Source organism: Felis catus, chromosome A1 (assembly GCF_018350175.1).
Source record: "Felis catus isolate Fca126 chromosome A1, F.catus_Fca126_mat1.0, whole genome shotgun sequence".
NCBI classification, from domain to species: domain Eukaryota; kingdom Metazoa; phylum Chordata; class Mammalia; order Carnivora; family Felidae; genus Felis; species Felis catus.
In genome coordinates, this window is record NC_058368.1 from 159,573,832 (window position 1) to 159,597,634 (window position 23,803).

Consider the following 23,803-nt stretch of genomic DNA (forward strand, 5'->3'; position numbering starts at 1 on the left):
GAAAATAGAGATATCTAAATCTTTATGACCTTGGCTTAGGCAATAACTTAATAGATAAAACACGAATAGCACAAGCAAAGAAAAAATAGATAAATTAGCCTTCATCAAAATTAAAAAAGAAAAATCTTTTGCGTTTCAAGGACTTATCAAGAAAATGGAAAGACAACCCACAGAATGAGAGAAAATATTTGCAAATAATATATCTGATAATTGTCTAGGACACAGGATATATAAAGAACTCTTAAAACTCAACAATAAAAAAACAAATAATCCACTTTTTAAATGAGCAAAGAATTTAAATAGACATTTTTTTGGAAGATATACATATGACCAATAAAGCCATGAAAAGATGCTCAACATCATTAGCTATTAAAGAAATGCAAATCAAAACCACAATGACATATTACTTCACACATACTAGGATGGCTATAATAATGTAGGCAGATAATAGCTAGTGTTGACAAGAAATGGCAAAATTAGGGCCCTTATACACTGTTTATGGGAATGTGAAATAGTTCACCTGCTTTGGAAAACAATTTGACATTCCTCAAAAAGTTAAACATAGAGTTATCATGTGACCCAGAAATTCCAGTATGTGGAAACAACCCAAATGCCCATCATTTGATGAATGGATAACCAAAAACAATGGATAAAATTGTGGTATATCCATAGAGTGGAACGTTATTTGGCAATGAAGAGAAATAAAGTACCTACACATTATACAACGTGGATTAACCTTGAAAATATTTTGTTAAGTCAAAGAAGCCAGGTACACAATGAATATATTGTATAATTCCACTTACGTGAAAAATACTTGGTTGAGCTTGTGGTAGTCTATAAAACTGAACTAAGTAACACCATTTAATTTGGCTGTCAGAAAATGGATGAGTCCTGAAAAATTATATGGTGATATAATAGAGACCACCATCCCTATAGTCTTTAAATACGTAACTGAAGCACTAATCTCCACCAGTATGTGGCAATCTTTTTAAATTTAATATCTTGCCCAGGGGGCAGGACAGAACAGTTTCAGAGGTTTCCACTTAGCATTGTCCTTCTTTGCTATGGTAACTCTTATTGATCAATAATTCAGTGTATGTGTTAACTGCCAAGAATATCAATTCTTATTATACTCTCAGAGACTGGGAAAATAATAACCAGATGGTTCCACCCATAGACCCAACAGCCACTGTAAGCTTGACTTTAGTCAGGACTCCATCTACTACTTGGCCTTCTTCTACTTCCTTCTTTCACAAAGGAAATGTAAAAAGCCTTGAGTCTCCTAGTATAGATATTAATTCAAATTCTGTGTGCACGAGTTCTTATAATGTCTGGGTATTCCCCTTTCTCCAATAAAGTAAGTGACTTTGAGCCCTTTTGGAGATGAACGGGGGGTGTCATTATAGTATATACTTGCTGTGGTGTAGCAGGTCCCTCTTCTTCTGTTAATAGATTCTGTATGTGAAAATCAGCTCAGGTCCAGAAACCCAACAAAGAATTATGACTGTTTATTGAAGAGACTGTCCTCAACTCCCTGTTTTTCCATTCTGACCATCTTCTGGTTAGAGATATTGAGCAGCACTCTTGCTGGCTGCCCATATATTTTGCTTATATTGATACCATCCTCTATCAACCATGTCTACAAATCTTCTTGACTGCCCCCCTAGTCTTTCTGGTTGTTACAGTAATTGTGACCTCCTGGTTTCTGGATTTAAGCAGTGCCCCCTGGTGTCTTTTACTTTGGTGCCTTATAATCCACTTGGATGTTAAAATGCCCAGGTCTGTGAGCCCTTCTCCTAGTACAAGTTCTGGCCTAAAGAGAAGATTCACCCCTGGATTTTTCAGTGATGCTGGTACCCTTCTCACCAGCACATTCCTCATGGCATTAGTGATGGGACTTAGTCATCAGAGTGGTCTTCTGGCTTTACACAAAATATCCATTCTACAATATCTGTCTCCCTGGGATCTTATTCCTTTCTCTACCAACTACCAGAGAAATTCAGGAAAGTCATCTTGCCACATGATCTCCTGAATATGTACTATTTTCATCAGTTCATGTCCTTCCAGTCAAGCATCAAGAGAGGATTAGACATTCAAGAGATTCACTGTGGTGTCTCTGAAGGATAAAAGTGAGCATAGGAGTGGACAATAAGAAGATTCAGACCAGTGTATAGGTTTGACACTTGTGAAAAGAGAAAAGGAATGGACAAGTCTCTGAATGCAGTGTAGTTCTAAGAGAATCCTGGGCAGGCCAATGGGCAGACCCAAAGTACAAACTCTTCTTGAAGAAACCTAACATCGTGTATAGATAGTCTGGTTCCTATGTCCCCACCAAGCTCAGTCATTGGTTCATAGCAGTTTGGGGAAAGCATTACCTATGATGGTTAAGTCAAAGATATAACAGCTGAGACTGTCAACCAACTTGCTCCCTTTATTGGGTTCTTTAAGAGATGTGAATAGCCTGCTTCCATGACTGCCATAGGGTGAATATTAATACTTTGACTTGATTAAAGAGTGAGGATAGGATACTGCTATTTTCCTACCAAATCCACTTTACCTCCTTATCCCTGGCACTACATTATCCTACCTCGCTGAAGTGAGTGGAGTATGTGACTCAGCTCTCGTGATAGAATGTGTACTTTCTCTATGCCTAAGCCATTAAGTTTCCAAGCAGTTCTCCACTCTCTATTTCTGAGGCAAACTTGAAGTTATGTGTTGAAGAAGAGCCACAAGATGGAGGGAGAGTCTGGGCCTCTGAATAACCACTTTGAAGAGAGAGGCCAGACTGCAATGGACTATGTGATGTGAGCAAGCAACAAATCTCAACTGAATTAAGATTCTGACATTTGAGTTTCTTATTTCAATAATTAGCCTATATTTTTTGTTGCCAGAGTCAGTTTACTTTCTTCATAGAAACATTTAAAAATAAGCAATATTTTAAAGTTCTGTTTTGATTACACAGCTAGAATCATCATGCAAGAGTGTGTGTTGGAATGACTGAATGAAGAGGCAATGGAATACAGAAACTGAGTGACGTCTTATTCTTATCCACCTTATCTTTTAAATAATAATATTCTGTAAGGCATAGCTGAACTCTACTAAGTAAACATGTAGAGCTCTAAATAACTAATATAATACACACTTTTAAATTTCTTATACAAATTATTTTGTATTAACTTGCCAAAGTATTGCTCACTCCTGTTCTCTAGACATGTTTTCCCAAATGATGACTACAGTTTCTAAATGACTTGCAGGTTATCATCATTCAAATTGTCTCTGAACCAAAATAGCATTGTTTTCCCTCCAAAATAGCATTTCTTGTTTTCTGTAATGATGTTTTAGTGAAATAAGTCTTTACATGGTCCCTCCACAATGACTGGTAAAAATTGTGTGCAATGTTGCAGGACTGTGAGAATAGTTCTCGGAATCTTTCTGAGCTCAGTAAAACAGATACAATCAACTTCATCTCCAAGGTGTGCAATGGTTAAGTTATTTTATATGGTGTTGAATCTAGAAGCAAGGGCCAAATCACATGTGAAGACGTGAAATGAGTTGTAATCATCCGAAATCTATTGTACTTCACCTACTCATGAAACCAGGATCATAACACTCTATAAGTTGTCAGAATGATTGTGTTCAGCATGTTATAAAAGGCACAAGATCTGTTATTTAATTCCATGTTTTAAAAATCCTAGATTCCTCTTACCTATCATCCTAAAGACATAAAATATCTGTTAATTCTAGTAATGTTTCAGTGGTTCCACTTTTAGTAATTTCCTCCAGTAATTATACCTAGATTGACTAATTACTCTGTGTTAAGTTTTCCTTATTTCTTTAATGTAGTGTTTATATTTATAGGCACCTAAGAAATATCAGATGCTTTGCAAACACTGGAAAATCCCAAAGTAAGACAGTGACACTGGACAGAGAGGCAATTTTAAATATGTGTTCCATGGACAGACTCTCTGAAGGAAGCATTTAAGTTACAGACTGAGGCAACCACCTGACATCAAGGAGACTGCATCCCCTGGAGAAGACGAGGGGCAGCTGGTGCAAGGTCTCTAGAGCAGAAACAAACTTGGACAGTTTGAGTACGAAAGGAAAGGCTAGCATGGCTGGAGAGCATATATACAAAGGAAATGGGAGCTAATGACATAGAAGAAGGACTTTTATATTGTGTTTATATTTTTAGATAGGTTTGAGACTTTTATATAGTTTGAATTTTATTCTAGATAACCCAAGAAGCCATTAAAGAGTTTTTAAGCAGAAAAGTAATATAAAACAAATTATATTTCCAATGCAAAGGAATATTTTGTGAGGGTTCTTAAACATGGGAAGATTTTTGGATACTCACTGGCACTACCAAAAACAATATACTAACAAAATCTTTAGAAGATAAGGGTATAACTTTTGACCTAACACAGTACTTATTCATTCAGACATGACTAGAAGAAGTAATAATAGTCTATAAATTTTGACAATATCGAAACTATAACCAATGTATAATGAGCTCCCATTTTCCATGTAAGAGATTCAGACTACTTTCGATAAAAGAACTTACTCAAGATCATAGGACAAGTACAGAGGACAAAAACCCATGTGTTTCACCCCTCTTTTTGGTCTAACCTCAAAAGTAAACCCCACCGTGCTTCCTAAGAATTAAGAATGTCAATTGTTAAAAGAAGGAGGAGCAGGAGAAAAAATGTTCATTAATTTAACGAAGATGGAAGTTAAAACTACATTTGTCTTTGTCTTAATTGAAGTCACTTTAAAACACTACCAAAAATTTATCTAGCTATCTTCATTTCTTTATTTTCCATTGTTTCTCCATTTATCTTTTTCCAAATTTGATATAAGATGTTTTAACAGAAACATTATATAATATTATAGGAGAAAATAGAGAAGGAAAAAAAGGAAATGTGCAAAGAAGGATAGAAAATTATCTAAAGATAGGAAAAGGCAGCAAATTGTAAAAGGGGCCGAGTTTTATCTTATTTGCTGGCTAATTATTTTTGAAGAATCTTTGGGATTATGCAAACAAAGCACTTAGAGATGAATGGAAAATGTTCCTCTGACTATCCTGGATATAGAACCAAGAGGTAGATATAATTACCATAGTGTAAAGCATCACAATCTCAGTGACATAGATATATATCAAGTTTAACATGGCAGATTGACTACAGATATTTATCTTCACCACCACCCACACCAACAACTGTAAAATGACAGTAAATAAATTTTAGAAAGAAAGTGGACAAACCAATGGAAAACATACTGGACAAGAAATTGCAACAAAGTTTTGAAGGACAGGAGAAGGTCAGGAAACTGACACCAATGTGAGAAATCTTCAGAAGTACCATTGAGAATAAACTGGTTTAAACCATTGTCTCAAATACACTGAGAATGGATAAGAGTTGGGGCTGAAGACAGCCATCAAAAACCTGAATAAAACATGTTTGGACTTCTACTTTTTCCTCCACCCCTAGTGGACTATTTATGCTCGGCACTACCATCTTTCTCCCCAAAGTGTAGAGTTTCAGCAGAGGGTGGGAGGCAGGAATGAGATTTCAAGAAGAGGGAATAATTAAGGTGTAACTGAGCAGTGGGAATCTCTCACCTTCCTACCTGTGCACCAGAACCAGAATCCTCACAGCTAGACACAGCTCTGATGCAAGAGACTAGTGGCATTACTACTGGAAAAACTGAGCAGGTCCAGATTAAAAAAAAAAACGAAAACCATAGATACATTCATTTGGGGGATACCTCAGTAAAGAAAAGCTGCCCACTTTTGATAAACACCATCCACACATTCAAAGCTAACTATATATTTCCTCACATTTAAATATGAATAGGGAGATATGAATTACCAGAGATGTGACCAAAACCTCCACATATAAGACAGAATAAGAGACGACACAAAAGTAAAAATAAAATCAAGAAAAGACCAAGACAATGTAAGAAACAAAGGAAAATGTCAGAACTTTACAATCAATATCCTGAGATAATATACGATATCCTGCCCGTTAAAAAAAGAACAGGAATTATTAAAAATATGAAAACATCAGAGAACAAGAAAGAGCTTTAAAAGTTTTTTATAGTGTATCTAAAATTTAAAAATTGATTTCTGAAATCAAGGACATTTTGGAAAAAGTCAAACAAGAACTCAAATATGTGAAAATAATGAAAGAAAGGATAAGCAAATAAGAGGTCCAGTTTAAGAGGTTCAATATCCAAACAATGAGATTGCTGAAATAGAAAACAAACGAAAATGGGAGAATTTATTTTCCCTAACATAATATAAGCACAGATAAGAAAATTTTCTAAAACATAAAGACATTAGACTTCAGATTGAAAGGGCTCCCTGAGTGTTATCACAGTGAATTAAGAAAGCCTCCTAATTAAAAGATATCACTATGAAATTTTGACACCAAAATTGGGAAAAGAATTTAAGAGCATATACACACACAGCAGTCTCATACAAAGGATTTAGAAATCAGAATGGCACTGAATTTGAACTACAAAGCTTGAAGTTAAAAGATAATGGAGTAATGTATTCTAAAATTAAAAGGAAAATTATTTTCAACTTAGAATTTAACCAAAAGATCCAGGAGAGTATAGAATGAAGGTATTTTCTGACATGTAAAATATTCACACTGTTAACAATTAAAAATCCTTCTAGGAAGTACACTGTAGAAAGGGTACAATCCAAAAGGAAAGCTATGCAATTACAAAAAAGAATATCCAACACACAATCATGAGGAAAACAATGAATATTGAAAACAAAACTTCAGATTTAAACAGAAGGAGAGAGGGCTCTAAAGAGAGCGCTTTGGGGTAGGAGGCAGTGATTAATTCCTGACCAAAGAAATTATTGTTCAAAAAGGAAAATGTGAGGGGGAAAATGCTATAAAGAATAGTATAGGGTCCATTGACAATGCAATATGAACTGTATTTACCTAAGACAAATGAAAATTTATGTTCATGCGAAAACTTGTATACTAATGTTCCTAGATGCTTTATTTGTGATAGCCCCAAACTCAAAATAATCCAGATGTGCTTTAAAAAGTAAATAGATAAGGGGCACCAGGCTGGCTCAGTCAGTAGAGCACGCAACTCTTGATCTCAGGGTCATGAGTTTGAGCCCCATGTTGGGCATGGAGCATACTTTAAAAAAAATTTTTTTTTAAATAAATAAAGCACACTGATATAAAAAGTAAATAGATGAACTGTAGTATACCCATAAAATAGCATATTATTCAACAACAAAAAGAGCGAAGTATTGACAAACACAGCTACTGGGATAGATCTCAAGGGCTTTATGCTGAGGGAAAAAGCCAATCCCAAAAGATTGTATCATTTATAATTACATTCATAAAACGGTTTTTTTTGCACTTTTCAAATTAGCTCTAATGGCTATTACATTAATAAAATATTGGAAGAAGAGCTAATAATCCATGTTGTTTTATAGTTTTAAGTTTTCATTTCAATTCCAGATAGTTAACATACAGAGTTACGTTAATTTCAAGTGTACAGTATAGTGATTCAACAGTTCTATATATCACCCAGTGCTTATAACCACAGAGTACTCCTTAATCCCCATCACTTTTTTAACCCATCCCCCCACTGGCTTCCCCTCTGGTAACCATCAGTTTGTTCTCTATAATTTAGAGTCTTTTTCTTGATTTCTCTCTCTCTTATTTTTTTTTCCCTTGGCTTGTTTGTTTGCTTGTTTGTTTTTTCCTAAAATTCCACATAAAAGTGAAATCATATAGGATTTATCTTTCTTTGACTGACTTATTTTGCTTAGGATTTATTCTCTAGCTTTAGCCATGCTGTTGTAAATGGAAAGATTTCATTATTTTTTATGGTTGAATAATAGTCCATTGTATATATATATACCACTCTTCTTTATCCATTCAGAAATCAATGGATACTTGGAGTGCTTCCATAATTTGGCTATTGTTGATAATGCTGCTATAAACATAGAGGTGCATGTATCTCTTTGAATTAGCATTTTTGTATTCTTTTGGTATATACTCAGTAGTGTGACTGCTGGATTTTAGGGTTCTATTTTTATACTGTTTTCCAGAGTGACTATACCAGTTTGCATTCCCACCAACAGTGCAAGAAGGTTCCTTTTTTTCTCCACATCCTTGTCAATACCTGTTGTTTTTTTGTATTGTTGATTTTAGCCATTCTGACAGGTATGAGGTGATAGTTCATTGTGGTTTCAATTTGTATTTCTCTGATGGTAAGTAATGATGAGCACTTTCCCTGTATCTGTTGGCCATCTGGATGTCTTTGGAGAAATGTCTATTCATGTCTTCTGTCCATTTTTAATTAGATTATTTGTGTTTTGGGTGTTGAGTTTTATAAGTTCTTTATTTTGGATACTAACTCTTTATCAGATATATCCTTTGCAAATATCTTCTCCTGTTCCATAGGTTGGCTTTTAGTTTTATTGATCATTTCCTTTGCAGTGCAAAAGCTTTTTATTTTGATGAAGTTCCAATAGTTTATTTTTGCTTTTGTTTCCCTTCCCTCAGGAGACACATCTATAAAGAACTTGCTATGGCAAATGTCAAAGTAGTTATTTCCTGTGTTCTCTTCTAGGATTTTAATCATTTCAGGTCTCACATTTAGGTCTTTAATCCATTTTGAATTTATTTTTGTGTGTGCTGTAAGAAAGTGGTCTAGTTTCATTCTTTTGCATGTTGTTGTCCAGCTTTCCAAACACCATTTGTTGAAGAGATTGTTTTTTTCCCATTGGATATTCTTTCTTGCTTTGTTGAAGATTAGTTGACCATATAGCTGTTGGTCCATGTCTGGGTTTTCTATTCTGTTCCATTGATCTATGTGTCTATTTATGTGCCCGACCATACTGTTTTGATTCCTACACCTTTATAACATAACTTGAAGTCTGGAAATGTGATGTCTCCAACTGGAGATTCTAGACTCCGAACTTTCGAATTCCAGACTTCACTCTTCTTTTTCAAGATTGCTTTGGCTATTTGGTGTCTTTTGTGGTTCCATATAAAATTTAGGATATTTTTTCTACTTCTGTAAAAAATATTGTTGGTATTTTGATATGGACTGCGTTAAAAGTGTAGATTGCTTTGGGTAGTATAGACGTTTTAACAATATTTGTTCTTCCAGTCCATAAGCATGGAGTGTCTTTCCATTTCTTTGTGTTGTCTTCAATTTCTTTCATCAGTGTTTTACATTTTTCAGAGTACATAGGTCTTTCACCTCTTTAGTTAGGTTTATTTCTAGGTATCTTATTATTTTGGGTGCAATTGTAAATGAGATTGTTTTCTTCCTTTCTCTTTCTGCTGCTTCATTACTGGTATATAGAAGTGCAACAGATTTCTGTACATTGATTTTGTATACTGTGGCTTTACTGAATTATAATACTTTTTTGAAATGACAAAACTATAGAAATAAAGAACAGATTAGTGGTCACCACGAATTAGAGGATAGAATGTAGGTATAAGGGCTAACATGAGAGAGTATCAGGGGTTGATGGAACAGTTCTGTATTTTGATTGTGGTGGAAGTTACACAAATCTATAAAAGGTGATAAAATTTCATAAAATAATACACAAAAAAATGCATGATAAAGCTGCTGAAATCACAGCTAAGGTCTGTAGTTAATAATAGTTTTATACTATTGTTAATTTCCTGGTTTTTATCCTTGTTTAGATGTTAGGATTAATTAAGATGTTCTCATTGGGTGAAGCTGAAAGACTAGAATGCAGGAACTCTCTACACTATTTCTGAAACTTGTATGTGAGTCTAAAATTATTTCAAAATAAAAAGTTAAAAATAAAAATACTCCTCTCAAACAGTATTCCCAGAGATTCCAGTTCAGTAGACTGAAGAGAGGAACAGGACTTTTTATTTTAGCAAGCTCACCAAGTGATTCTCATGAGCTGTTGCATTTGAAATTCCCTCATAAAATACATGATGTCCTCAAAAGATCCTTTGGCAATGAAGACAACAGCCAAGTTCTACACAATAGTTCCTATAATGCCTCTTATTGCAAACTGAAGTTATCATACCAGAAGACAGATAACAAATTCATGAGGGGCCAACATTGTGCACATCACATCCCTGTGGCATGGCTAGATTCCCAGATAGCAACTAGATGAAGGTTGGACAGCTTCAGATCTTTTAAGCAGAACTCAATAAGCATTATTTCTTATGTTTAAATGTCTCATAAGATGTTTCATGTTTCCAAGTAAGGGGAGATGAACAGATGAACCTGGTTTGATATTACACCAAATGGTGAGGAAGGGTATTACAGAAGATCCCTACTTGAAGGGTAGACCTCCCACTTTCATACACAGTTGGGCTAAAGGAAAATATGTGAAAAGGACCAAGATTTTAATATGAAATCTACATAGAATTAAATGAGTCATAGATGCCTGAGGCAATATCTTTTAATTATAAGGAATCTAAAATGTGGTTTATCTTAATGAGTATCAGCTGAATTTAATGGGAAAGGTCTATAATGTGGTAAAGGCTCAGCACTTCTATATTTCTTAGTATCAACTTTTATCATTTTACTATCATGAAAATTCATTCTCATGAAGAGAATGGCTAAGTCTAAATATCTTCCACCAGTTATTTTATTCAAGTATTAATTTGTTAATATAAAAATTAGATGGCTAATTAATATATATATATATACATATATATGTATATATATGAAAGAAGACAATTATTCATTAAATAGATGCATCTTTTAGCATCTCTACTTTATATCCATTACTATGTTGGATATTGAGATTCCAAAATGAATAGTGTATTGTTTCTTTCCTTAAGAAGCCAGTGGCTACTGGAGTGAGAAAAAATTAAACCAACAACTGCAGTATATTAATTGATTATAGTATAGGTAATTTCTAATCTGAATCTTGAAAGCTGAGTATAATCTAGCTACATGAAGAAAAATATATAGTACATTATAGGGAGAGAGAAGAGTTTATGAGAATGCATAGAAGAATCCATTATGATGATGCATTCAGGTAACAGTGACTCTATCTGAGGTAAATGTTGCATTTGGGTGTAGGTGTGTAAGTGGCAAGAGATAGGTAAAGCCAGATAATGGTGAGGATCTCTATCATGACAGACTGCCATATAAGGCCACCTTGAAAGAATTCAAGCATTTTGAAAAAAGCTTGTAAGTAGTAGTGTTGTCATTGTACTGTAGTATGATTAAAGTAAAGGCAAGGAGAAAAATGAAATTATTGAACCAAGAAAATGGTTTGGGGTGCAGAAAAATTATCCGTTATGTTTATTTCCATTGTCATCACAACTTACACTCATTTTCGCACATTGGAACGACACTTCTTTGTTAAAGCAGCTGAAATTAGTCAAAACCCCAAAGGTTGGTTACATTTCATCTACAGTCAAACCATCTGTATACGAAAATTTTAAAAATTTCATGTGTAGCCAAGTCTCTGTTAAAAGAAAAACAAGTATCCTTTGGATTGGAAACACCATCTGGATCACTTAAAGCTTACCAGGCACCAAATGCAGCACTGAAAAGCCTAAAGTCTGAAATATATAAACAAAACAAAATAAAACAAAATCTTAAAAGAGATTTCAGATCTTTACAAATTCCCTCCAGTAAGACAGGTTGACATTTTCTACACTGTACCTGTGTACATTAAAATGTCATGTTACTTCCTAGAAGGGATATTGTGAAGATTAACAAGATCATGTTTTAAAGCTCTTTGAGTTCCTCAAAGAGTAAAGCTCTGTTCAGTTCAGGTGTAACATTCATTTTTCAATGCATAGTCACTTGAATCCCAGTTACATGTGATATCAGAGTGAAGCAGACTCAACTTCCTTTCAAAGATCTTACTACCTACATGAAATAGATAAATAAAATTCATTAGAGAATTATAATTATTAATGTTTGAATTACTGAACAAGAATTGTGCTAAATAACTGCATCCACATTACTTATAGGTGTCTTGATAGGCCCTTAATAGTACAGAAAACGTTTTTTACTCATGTGATGAGAACGGAGGGATTTCCTCATTGATTATTTTGGTGGAGGGAAGGAAAGACTATTATTGCAGGTAAAAAGAAAGGTACAGCAAAAAAATAAGTTTTTAAAGTATAGGCAGTTCAAGTTTACTTATTTTAACCAATTCAAGCAACCAATAATATGTATTAATAATATGCTGAGTACTCTGAGAAATTATAAAAAGCAGTAAACTCAACAAAATAATCAAAATCATTTGCTTTTTTAAAGAGACTTAAATTTTAATGGTGAAGATGTTATAAAGATAAATAGGTACATTCACAAACAATGGAAATATTGCCTGATATTTGCTCATAATACTGTCTATGAGATCTGTGCCAAAAGCTATTAAAAGTGAAGATCTGTGCTTCTATTAATTCATCCAAACGGCATTTATAGATTATCATCTGATATAAATCCTTTTGTAAATGGGCTAATATGGCCTGAATTATAATTCCTTTGTTCATTCAAACATGTACTAAGACCCAATCACAAGGGCAAATACAAAATAAAATAAGCTGTAGTCAATCTCCCTAAGGTCGTTTTTCGATAGCAGTAGAGACATATTCTCAATTCATTTTATATGTAAGGTAGAATAGTAATTAAGATGTATAAATAATATAATGAAGTCTAAAATACTAAGTCTGAAGTTCTGAAACTTAGTGACGTTTTGGAATCACTTAATTTTTTTCTTTAAGTAAAGTGTACAGCCCCCTCCTTCTGCCAATTCTGGTTTAATTGGGCTAGAATGGAACACTAGAGGGTTTTTTTTTTAATTAAAGTTTATTTATTTATTTTGAGAGAGAGAGAGCATGGGAGGGGTAGAGGGAGAAGGAGAGAGAGAGAGTCCCAAGCAGGCTCCGTTGCTGACAGCACAAAGCCCAACACAGGGCTCGATCTCACAGAGATCATACCAGAAGGTAGTAGTCTACATTGACAGCCTATTCCATCAGGAGCTATAGTTCTACAATTTGGAGTTCTCAGTTTTCCTTACTAATAAACAAAACACATAAAATAAAAATACAAGGGCATCTCTATTTAAGAGTTTTGCAAGAAGTTCAACTTCCAGGTATTTGTGAACATTAGATTTACCATTTCCACAGCTATGATAAGAATACAAATCAGCCACAAGGTGATCTTTTATTGAGCCAAGCCAAGAGAGGCTTAACATGAATAAAACCTCAGTACCAAAATGTACTATATTGAAGTCCTCAATCATGAATTACCCAAAAAATCTGAGACCAAAGTTTTACAGACTTATAAAAATATTTTCTCAGTAGCATCACACCTCCATGTAATATTTTTAAGCATGCTAAGTAAGTTGGATTCAGCACAGTTGGAGAAAAAGAATCATATAAATGAATAGGTAAGTTTCTTCACTGGGGGATTTTAAATATACCTACATTCACCTCCCCACCACCCTTCACTACTGTTTTTGAAGCTTCTTGCCTTGGATTAAAAACATGGTTCTGTTTAATTAATAAACCTAAATATATCTTCAGAATATACAACATTTTTATAAACCTAGAACTGTCATCAAACACCCATAATGCCATTTTTCTAACTTAAATTTGCGATGCACCTATAGCTTGTTGGCAAGTTATTTTCTTGCAGTTTGGGATGTTAGAGTAAAATATGGGGCTATATAAACATGCATGGGTAATATTTAAAGAATATTCTTTACAGCTACCATGCATGAGTAGTCAAAAGAAATCCTTTAACTATAAGCTTTATTTACAGAAGAGATAATAAACATGTGCACTTTTCATCCTTTTCGGTTTTCTAAACATGACAAGGTAGGTCACTGTACAAGTATGTTTGTTATTGGGTCATATCATTGTTTGTGGTGTTGGCCCCACTGAGGCATTTGGTTTTTATTCCTCATCTATTGCTATAAACCCCTCAATTTTTTTTCATCACTCACACAACGCATACTTAATAGTAGGCCTAATCACTACCAGAGGAGATATTGGGAGGCTGGAAGTCCATTGGCCGAGCAGTTTCTATCACAGAAATCTCCAGGTAAGCCTCTGTATAAGGAGTTCCATTAGGTGACATGAAATAATGTATCTAATTTACCAGAAGTGTCAATTCCTTGAAAATATTCAGGGACCAACAGTAGTGAATAATACACAGTGCAATTAGATATGTAAGAGATCTTTCTTATTTAGGCTAAATAGAAGCTGTAGACACTATGTGGCAACAACATAAAAGACAAAATATGGCAAGGACAGTTGGCCTCACTTTAGTGCTTTCGATTTCATTATTAAACAAAGATAGAGATTGCCATAATGGTGGCATCTTCTGAAACAAAGGACAGAAATCAATATCTTCTGAGCAGGAAGCAATATCAATATAATATCTGAATCCTCCTTCTGAAGATGGCAAAAAGTGTTTCCTCAAGCAGCTGCTGAAATCCATTTTGCCTAATTTTCACAAACAAAGAACATGATGGTTTCGTTTCCCTGACAACACTCTCACGTGTGACAGGCTTTCACCCTTTGTCTTCTGATCTGTGCCCAAGCAATAGACCAACCTCTCAAATTAATCTTTGCATCCAGTGGGCAATCACAAGGCAAGTGGACACAGGTGTTCCTGAGGTCATTACTGTCATGTGTTGTATTAAAAATTGCAAAGATAAGAAAAGCTATATGTCCTTGTCTATTTGGGCTGCTATAACAAAATATCACAGACCGGGTGGCTTATAAACAACATAAATTCATTTCTCAGTTTTGGAGGCGGGAATTCAAAAGATCAGGGTGCCAGCATGAAAGTGTGAGGAATCTTTTTCAGGTCCCAGACTTTTCTTTGTGTCTTCTCATGGTGGAAGGAATGAGGGATCTCTCTCTGGTCATTTCTATAAAAGAGATTCCATTCATGAGGGCCCTACCCTCATGCCCTCCCAAAGGTTCCACCCACCCTCCTTGAGGGTTAGGGTTTCAACATATGAATTTTGGAGAGACATGAGCCTTCAGACCATAGAGCACTATGTCTTCTGAAATGTTTGGGTTTTCCATGGCTCTAGTAATAGAAAATGTGTGTTTAATCCCTTGTAAAATAGCAGATACAGGGTTTAGTGTTTTTTTAAGTGTTTTGTTTTGTTTTTGTAATGCTGGTGAAAAATAGTGCCTTGGATTAATTTGTAGTAAATGTATGTAAGATATAAGAAATGGATTGGGGTGTTCATCCACTTCATGACAGAAGTTGTCTTTGGGAAAGGAGAGAAACTAATGGAATAGCAGGGAGTTTTCATAGGAGACCAACTAAATTTGTAATGTTTTGTTTCTTTAAAAAATGATGGGGCAACTATAACTAGTGGTATGTTTTTAATATTGTATGTCATGATGGATGTTTTTAATGTTGTTCTTTCATCTTTTTCTGTATCTTAAGATCTCAAAAAATTAAGAAAACAGGACTATTAGCTAATCACATGCCCATTGTGCTGTCTCTTTTTGAAGGAGATGATTGCAATTAAAACACCCATCCTTGCTGTCCAATTAGCAGTTTGCATCAAAGAAATTTTCATTGGGTATTAATCAATTCAAGATCACAATTTTAATGTCACCAGTCACCCTGCTTTTAAATAAATACATTAATATTCAAATTCATGTGAAAGTGCCCCATATATCTGATTAACTGGAAGTTAGACAAGCCTTAATATATGCAGAACACCATTCATGTGCTCTAAAAAGCAAATGAAGAAGCTGGAATAAATATATTATGAGTTATATGTGTCTGTCTTTTATGGAAATGAACAAAAATCCCCTCAGGAAGATTCCAGATATTTGGCTGTTTTAGCATCAGTAAGGATAAGAATGACTACATTCATTTATAATAAGTTATGAATAACATTTATATTACATATAGGTATCACACATAACAACTGCATGTGTATAGAATTTCTCTGAGTACTGTGTTGTTTATAAAAACCTTCCAAAAAGGATCCCCAAATTATTGATGACTGTTTACTTTCAGTCCATGAATCATTTCCTGAAGATATTTTACAATTGAGATTCAGCTGGGCTTTTAACTGATTTATTTATTAATTTTTTTGGTTTCCTTTTTTAAAAAAATCACCATTTCTGTTTTCAGATTATTCCCAGGTTTGGCCTATCTCATGGGTAACACCAGACACATCTGTGATTTCTCCCAAAATGATGATAGCAACAATAGTGAGTGCACTTACAAAATAAAGGCCAGAGAGCGAGAGTCTTTCCAAAACACAACAGGGAAAATAACCCGAAATGAGAGAAATGAGATAACCAGCAGATGCTCCAGAATATGGAAGTCATCTGTAAGCGTTTAGTGGGATGGAGAATACTGAAACAGTTCTCCATTTGCCAGACGCCTGAAATAGAGACAGATGAGCTATTTCTCTGAACTTCAACAACAGCGCCAGCTGAAAAAGCAGACCCTTTCTGCCAAGGGTCACTTGCTGAAACTGTTGACTGTAAATCAGCGTTCTCTTTTTGGACTTAGGGTGCCCAAAAAACACAACCCAAATGTTCTTATGTGCATCTTACCTGGGGCACAAAGATGATCATCTGTCGTTGCTGAAGGTCTGTGAAAGTGGGGACAAATAGTTTACATGTTTTGAACAAAGATAACTCATTATGAAATCCACATATTGTACATGCCATTTTTTCCCTTTCCTTGGCGAGTAAGAAATGTTCCCAAACGAAATAACCCACCTTTCAGCTGCATTGGTAAATAGTGGTAAGGATATTTAGGTCTGGAAATAGTCATGAAAAGGCCCTTTATGTATTTTTTTCTCCCTAAAATAATTGCTGCTGCATTACACCATGTCTTCAAACCTGTTTTAGAAGAAAGGAATGTCTTTGTGTGAAGTGTACTATCTGGAATCCTTTTCCTCAGATTGTTGAGATCATGAGTCTGTTTTTTTGCACTTGCTCCCAGGGTGTCTGAAACATTTAAAAATAACAGTGGGTAGTCAGAGCTGCTCGTGCTGGCAGCGGGTGCCTTACAGTTTGCCGTCATATAAATGTCAATTTTGCTTTCACTTATGGAGCTAAGCAGAGATAAATCCCAGTAGCACTGAAAGAAGTCTATAGATTTCATAGTTTCCTTCATTTCTGTGTGTGGCCTGACCACTCAAACCCAAGCCTCTCTGTTCCTCTCCATCCTGTTTAACTCCATTACTCTTTTCCTTTAATTTTTCCCGCTCTGTCAAGGGGCTAGCGGGATCGCTAGTGGAGTTAGGATACATTCTAGGCCAGTGGTTCTCATGCTGCGGTCCCAAGACAGCAATATCACCCAGGAACTGTTAGAAATACACATTCTTTATATCTCACCTATTGAAACCGAAACTCTGGAATTGAGGTCCAATAATCTGTGTTTTAATAAGCCCTCCAGGTCATTCTGATGCACATCAAATTTTGAGAAACAATGGTATAGGCCACAATGCAGAATTTCCCCTAGGAACTCTGCAAACCTTCACCTTCATCACTCTCCATCAAATAACTCTTCATCAAATAACCCCAGTGAATTCCCCCAGCGTGAGGGCCTGAACATTGTCAGATGCCTCTTTTGCATCAAAACTACGTTGGCCTCAAGGTATAAAAGAAATCCCATTTAAATTAAGGCCGGTGTCAATTTCTGGAATAGGTAATGGTGGATTAATTTGCATTAAGAATTTATCCTAGATCAGCAAAACTGATCAGCTAAACTATAGTCCCAATGCCTTCTAAAGATGACACTCCTTTGATTTTCGCCTCTACTAATGTATACCAAAAGGGAGATTTTAAAGTCTTGCAGAATAGCACTGCCAGCTGTGTAGAAGACAGGCACTCCCCCTAGTTGGTCGATGGATTATACCTACCAATGAAGTGTCCTTATAAAAACAGCTGATTCATTATCTTCTTTAATTAGCTTTTGAATATACTACTCAACTGAATGAGGCTTTGCAGGATTTTTTAGGTTACATTCCAGAAGAATGGATGGTCAAAATATGCAAGTGAGGAACTACAAAGTCAGTGTTTTATGACATTTTAATCTAAAAACTGGTGACATTCAGGGGCACCTGGCTGGTTCAGTTGGTAGAGCATGTGACTCTTGATCTCAGGGTTGTAGTTTCGAGCCCCACACTGGGTGCAGAGTATACTTAAATAAATAAAAATTTAAAAAAAATAATAAAATAAAAATAAAATGAAAACTGGTGACATTACAAACATAAAGAAAATATCAAAAGGGGTTTGTGAAGTGACAGAATTTATTAATCACCTCAGAACAAAAGTACTGAACTTACATTAAGAAAATAGATGAGGAGGGGCGCCTGAGTGGCTCAGGCAGTTGAGTGTCCGACTTCAGGTCAGGTCATGATCTCACAGCTTGTCAGTTCGAGCCCTGCATCAGGCTCTGTGCTGACAGCTCAGAACCTGGAGCCTGCTTTGGATTCTGTGTCTCCCTCTCTCTCTGCCCCTAACCCACTCGCATTCTGTCTCTGTCTCTCTCAAAAATAAATAAACATAAAAAAAATCTTATAAAGGGGATCCTGGGTTGCTCAGTCAGTTAAACATCTGACTTCAGCTCAGGTCACCATCTCATGGCTTGTGAGTTCCAGCTCCGCCTTGGGCTCTGTGCTGACAGCTCGGAGCCTGGAGCCTGCTTCGGATTCTGTGTCTCCCTCTCTCTCTGCCCCTAACCCATTCGCATTTTGTCTCTGTCCCTCTCAAAAATAAATAAACATTAAAAAAATTTTTTTAAACAAAAAAGAAAAGAAAATAGATGAGGGGCACCTGACCTGGGTGGTTCAATCGATTAAGCATCTGACTCTTGATTTCGGCTCAGGTCATGATCTCACCTTCATGAGATGCAGCCCTGTGTCGGGCTCTGCGCTGACAGTATGTATCTTGCTTGGGATTGTCTGTCTCCTCTGTCTGCCCCTCCACCAGTTCGTGTTCTGTGTTTCTCTCCCCCAACCCCTCTCTCGAAATAAATTAATAAATGATAAAAAAAAAAAAAAAGAAAATAGATGACTGCTTTGTGTTGTGCCTGTCAAAGGTATTGTTGCTAAGATCTGTTGGGAGTATTTCCTCAGTGTCACCTACACATAATCTTCAAAGACCCCTGCACATTCCCACGTAGAAATTAGATTCCTTTTTTTTCCCCTTCTCCATTCAGCCTGTAAACCAGGTAAGTGCCCTCTCCATACTACATCTGTAACCTCTGTTAACCCAGGTCAGAGAAAGATTGCTTCACAGAGGAAAGACTGGCCTAAGGAAAGGCCAAGAGCTGGAGAAGTGCTCGGTTGTCAAAAATGAATCAGCAGCCCCTTTGCTTTCAAAATGGGAATAAGATTTATTCTTTCTCCAAGAAACATCACCATCAAGTATTGTAGCAATGTCTTTCAAACTGAAAATGCCATTTCATTCTGTATTTCTTATTCTTTAAGGGTTGAGAAGACCAAATTGTAACTTGGTATTGCCCAGGGCTAGCTGAGTTCTGGAGTTGGTGGTCCAAAGGTAAGTTCACCCCCTCTCTGGGCTCAGACCGATAGGCTCAAGCTGTTTCTTCCAGAACCACATACAGGTCACAGGCCCAAGAATCCCTGAGCCTTTCTTAGCAGGAGCCAGCCAAGCAGCCAAAAGAATTTCAGGCTTCCACAATGATCAGCACACAATATACAGTGTTTCAACAGTGAAATGATACCCTTAATTATTAATAATATACTTCAATGCCTGCTACTGGCAGAGAGAACCTCAATGTTCTGAAAAAGCAAGAAAATATAAAAAAACATAAAAACATTCCTGTTCATTTCAGGAATAATTTTCAACTCAGCTGGAAAGAACAAACCAGTAGGAATGAAGTGGCATCAGGGTGCTACAAAGGAGTGCACTCATTTCAAGTCAGGGTGTTAAGCACCACTTCTTTGCACCCAGTCCCCACTTTCTCTACCCTACAACTCTCTGAAAGAAGAGAGTATGCTATGGAGACTGTTATCTGTAGGACTTGGAGGCATTAATGAAACATGAATAGATGCAACCAGCATGCAACAGGGACTGCCTCATGTTTCAATCACTTTTGACAAAACCATTTATGCCATACTCTAAGCTCAGAAATGCAGTCCTTGTTGCAAATATAGAGACATTCCACCCTAATGATTAATCTGAATAGTCATAGAAGGGGGAAAAATTCACAGGGAATAATTTAAATCTTTCTCTTCTGCACTAGAGGTGAATCAAGTATCAGAGAAATTCTGCCTCTAAAGAAAAACGAAGGTATTTAGCATTCTAATTTTGGTGGGGTTTTTTTAAAACAATATTTTTTTTTCTCTTCCCCTCTTTAAAATAGATCCAAAACTCAGGCCATATATATTACATATACTACATATACTACTTTATACTACATATACAGTATGTATGTATGTAGTACACACACATAGTATTTGGTTGCATTTTAGCACTAAAATCCCTTTTGTGAAATAAACATTCCTCAGTGTGACACTACATCCCCTAACAATATACCATGATGTTTCCAAAATATAACATTATGTTCTGAACTTAGAGCTATGTGAACAAATTCTCACCCAAAAGAAAACTAGCAAAGTGCTGTTTTGCTTCCAGTTTCACTTTCCTCATTGTTTTGGAGGAATAAAGAGCAATTTTGTGGTTGAAAATGAAAATGTCTTTTCCCATCTGTGATCAGCTCTTCTGACCTGGCAGAAATGACTTGAAGCCTGTGTCTTTCAGGCCTTGAAGTCTTCTGCCCCAAAACTATTTCTGCTCAAGAGGACATTCTCAGCAAGTTTAAAGCATCTCAAGTCCTGGTCTACATTTTCTGCTTGATCTTACCTTGCTTTCTTGCATATGTAACTTCTTACTAGAGTATCATAAGTTCTCTTTTATCCCAAGGCTTCCCAAGAGGAAATGTACTATCTGAGGATGGGACTTGGGGCCATTTCAGGATGCACAGGTAAGAGTTAAGATTAACTAAGTCTTTAAATCAAAGTGTCTATGGGGCTAGGCTCAGCACAGCGTGCTCTTCATGTAGTATAAAATGTAGACAGATCATTGTGGAAGCCTAAAATTCTTTTGGCTGCTTGGCAGGTTAAAGTCAAAAATCTTCATCAGTGCCCAAAGTCATTCTTTTATCTCTTTTACCTATTTTATTTTATTGTCACAAAACAAGGGGCTATAGGGAAAAGCCACTCTTGACAGCGGTAATTTTTTCAAACAAATTATATAACCACTGTGACTAATTTCACATTAAATATTTACAAAGCAAGGTAGTTATGTAAAAACAAATGGAACTAAACTTTGGAGAATTAGCTACTAGAACCTTATTGGTGACTGAACTGTTTTTCCATTGGTGTTATATAAATAACCTCAAATAGAGAAAAATTAACAATAGATAAAAGTTACTGGATAGAAGTGGTGTTTTTTCTTTAACGGTAGAAATGGAGGAGTGAATTTGTTAAGAGTTCTATGAAAAATGATATAAATATAAATTTAAATTAGTGAGAATTAATTATTTATTGTATGGTGTTATAAAAATGTTAACATTATTTCAGTTTTAGCAATTGCAGATGGCATTAAGTACATATTTTAAATCCAATTCCACTCAACAGAACTCAAATTTGAAATTTTCCAAGATCTGTAAAGTTTAAAATCATTCAAAATGTGATAACAATATTTTGAAAACTAAACGGAATCAACTACTTTGCAAAATGAAAATTCAATCCATTGATTTTCAAATTTTTTTAAATGAAAAAGCTAACATATTTTTCCCTTCTACCATCCCTTTTTCTTTATATGCCTGCCTCTGCTGGTTCACCCCTTTCAGTGCTTAAATGTTTTCTTCTATGTACAAGATTTATAGTGGATTTTCATTTCTTTTTTCATAGGCTTCTCAGGTGTCTTAAAATTCCCCTAAAAAGGATACCTTAACAATTTCAGAGGCCAAACACTTTGTATTACCTCCCCACTCCCTAAAATAAATTAATATCATTCAGTACCTTTAGAAATGAAGAGGTAAGGGACGCCTGGGTGGCTCAGTCGGTTAAGCGGCCGACTTTGGCTCAGGTCATGATCTCACGGTCCGTGAGTTCGAGCCCCGCATTGGGCTCCGTGCTGACAGCTCAGAGCCTGGAGCCTGCTTTGGATTCTGTGTCTCCCTCTCTCTCTGACCCTCCCCTGTTCATGCTCTGTCTCTCTCTGTCTCAAAAATAAATAAAACATTAAAAAAAAAAAAGAAAAAAGAAATGAAGAGTTAAATAGTGGTGTTATATATCCAAACAAATTATAAACCCATTACATTCTCCTCCAATTAAAAAAAGGATATAACTTTTAGTTAAATAACTTAAGGAATTGAGTTTGAGTTGTTTTAAAATATGCTGAAAATTGTAATAGAATCTATTGCCATTTGAAAGAAGGAAGAGCTTGTCTGGGCCTATTGACTCTTACCTCTATTAGCATATATATCATTGCTGGGCAATGCATGCAACCTACAGAACCTAGCAAAATTTTACCCAGTAGAATAAAGTAGAAGCTGAAAGAGAAGTAATGCCTATGCATTTTCTAGCATTTTACATTATGGAAGGCTCAGCCATAATAGGTCCCTCTGCAGTAAGAACAGCCTCAAGCGTAAGATGGAAAGAAAAGTTGTAAGTCAATCATTTCTCTCCTTGCTTTTCCTAAAATGTCAGAAAATCCTACAAATGTGAAGCCAGAAGGGACCTTCAAGATCACCTGATTGACCTGCATTGTTTTAAAAATTATGGAACTATGATCTGCAAACTAACAGGCTTATCCAAGGTCATATATCTATGCTCTGAGAAACAGAAACTTAGCTTCTCAACTGTTTCATCAAACAGAGCAGAGCAGGACACTTACCAGCATGGACCCATAGACATAGATAGCCACATAGATAGCCTAAATGTACTGTTTTAATGAGAAACTGTGCTGCCAGATATGTCACGTCTCCTTCATGACTACCTCTGCTTTTCCAGTTGGCGGAAATAGCAAAACAGGAAGGAACACAAATCTATTTCTATGGTCAAAGTTTTTCTGATTCAAATGATGGTTTTCCCAACTAGCTTAGAGGTTAAAATTTAACTAGTTTGTTGTTAATTCAAAAGTAATGGAAAACATTACCTTGCTTCTGCAATATATAAACTTCATACACAAGACTTATGGCCCAGGGGTAAGTTTACCAGTGGCCAGATATGTTAGTAGTCCATAAAGCCACATGGGTTCACAACAGGTTGTTAGGTAGACAAAGCCCAAAGAACATAGGTTTCTTCATTTATTACATATCATGTACCACCGATAAAGACATTCACCCTAAAGTCTAAGGGTGAAATAATAATAGTAATAATAATAATAATAATAATAATAATAATAGAAATGCCTATGATCTGCTCAATTTCTATGCTGGGCAGAAGACGAGGAGATGAGTAAGGAACAGACCTTCCCCTCAGAGAGTTTGCCTTTGAGCAGGTGAGATATGATGGCATGCACACAAATGACTATAGTTCAAAATAGGTCCCTTCCACTAAAAAAATTATAAGACTCTAAAGGAACTTAAAAGATCTAGCTTTCTTGGGAACATGAAAAGCATTATGAAATAAGTGGCATGTGAAATAAAACTTGGAAGCTTCCAAAGCCTGGGACTGGCAGGGAAGATGGAAATGGTTTAGGGCTGATGTGGCCTGGAAGCCACCTCAGACCCTCTCATATGTTCTTTGTCATTTTCCCACCTCTGTGCCTTTGTTCATGATGTTTATTCTTCAGAGTTACCTGCCCCCACCTCT

General features: G+C 35.8%; 1 long non-coding RNA gene across 10 annotated transcripts in view; it reads left to right on the forward strand.

The window, feature by feature from the left end:
* LOC109502461 overlaps window positions 1–23,803 on the forward strand; it is a 306,856-nt gene that overhangs the window by 74,894 nt on the left and 208,159 nt on the right. For all 10 annotated transcript variants that reach the window (XR_006583358.1, XR_006583356.1, XR_006583355.1 and 7 more), the window contains 2 exons: window positions 19,445–19,514; window positions 20,904–20,964. This is a non-coding gene — a long non-coding RNA (uncharacterized LOC109502461). The remainder of the gene's footprint in view (window positions 1–19,444; window positions 19,515–20,903; window positions 20,965–23,803) is intronic.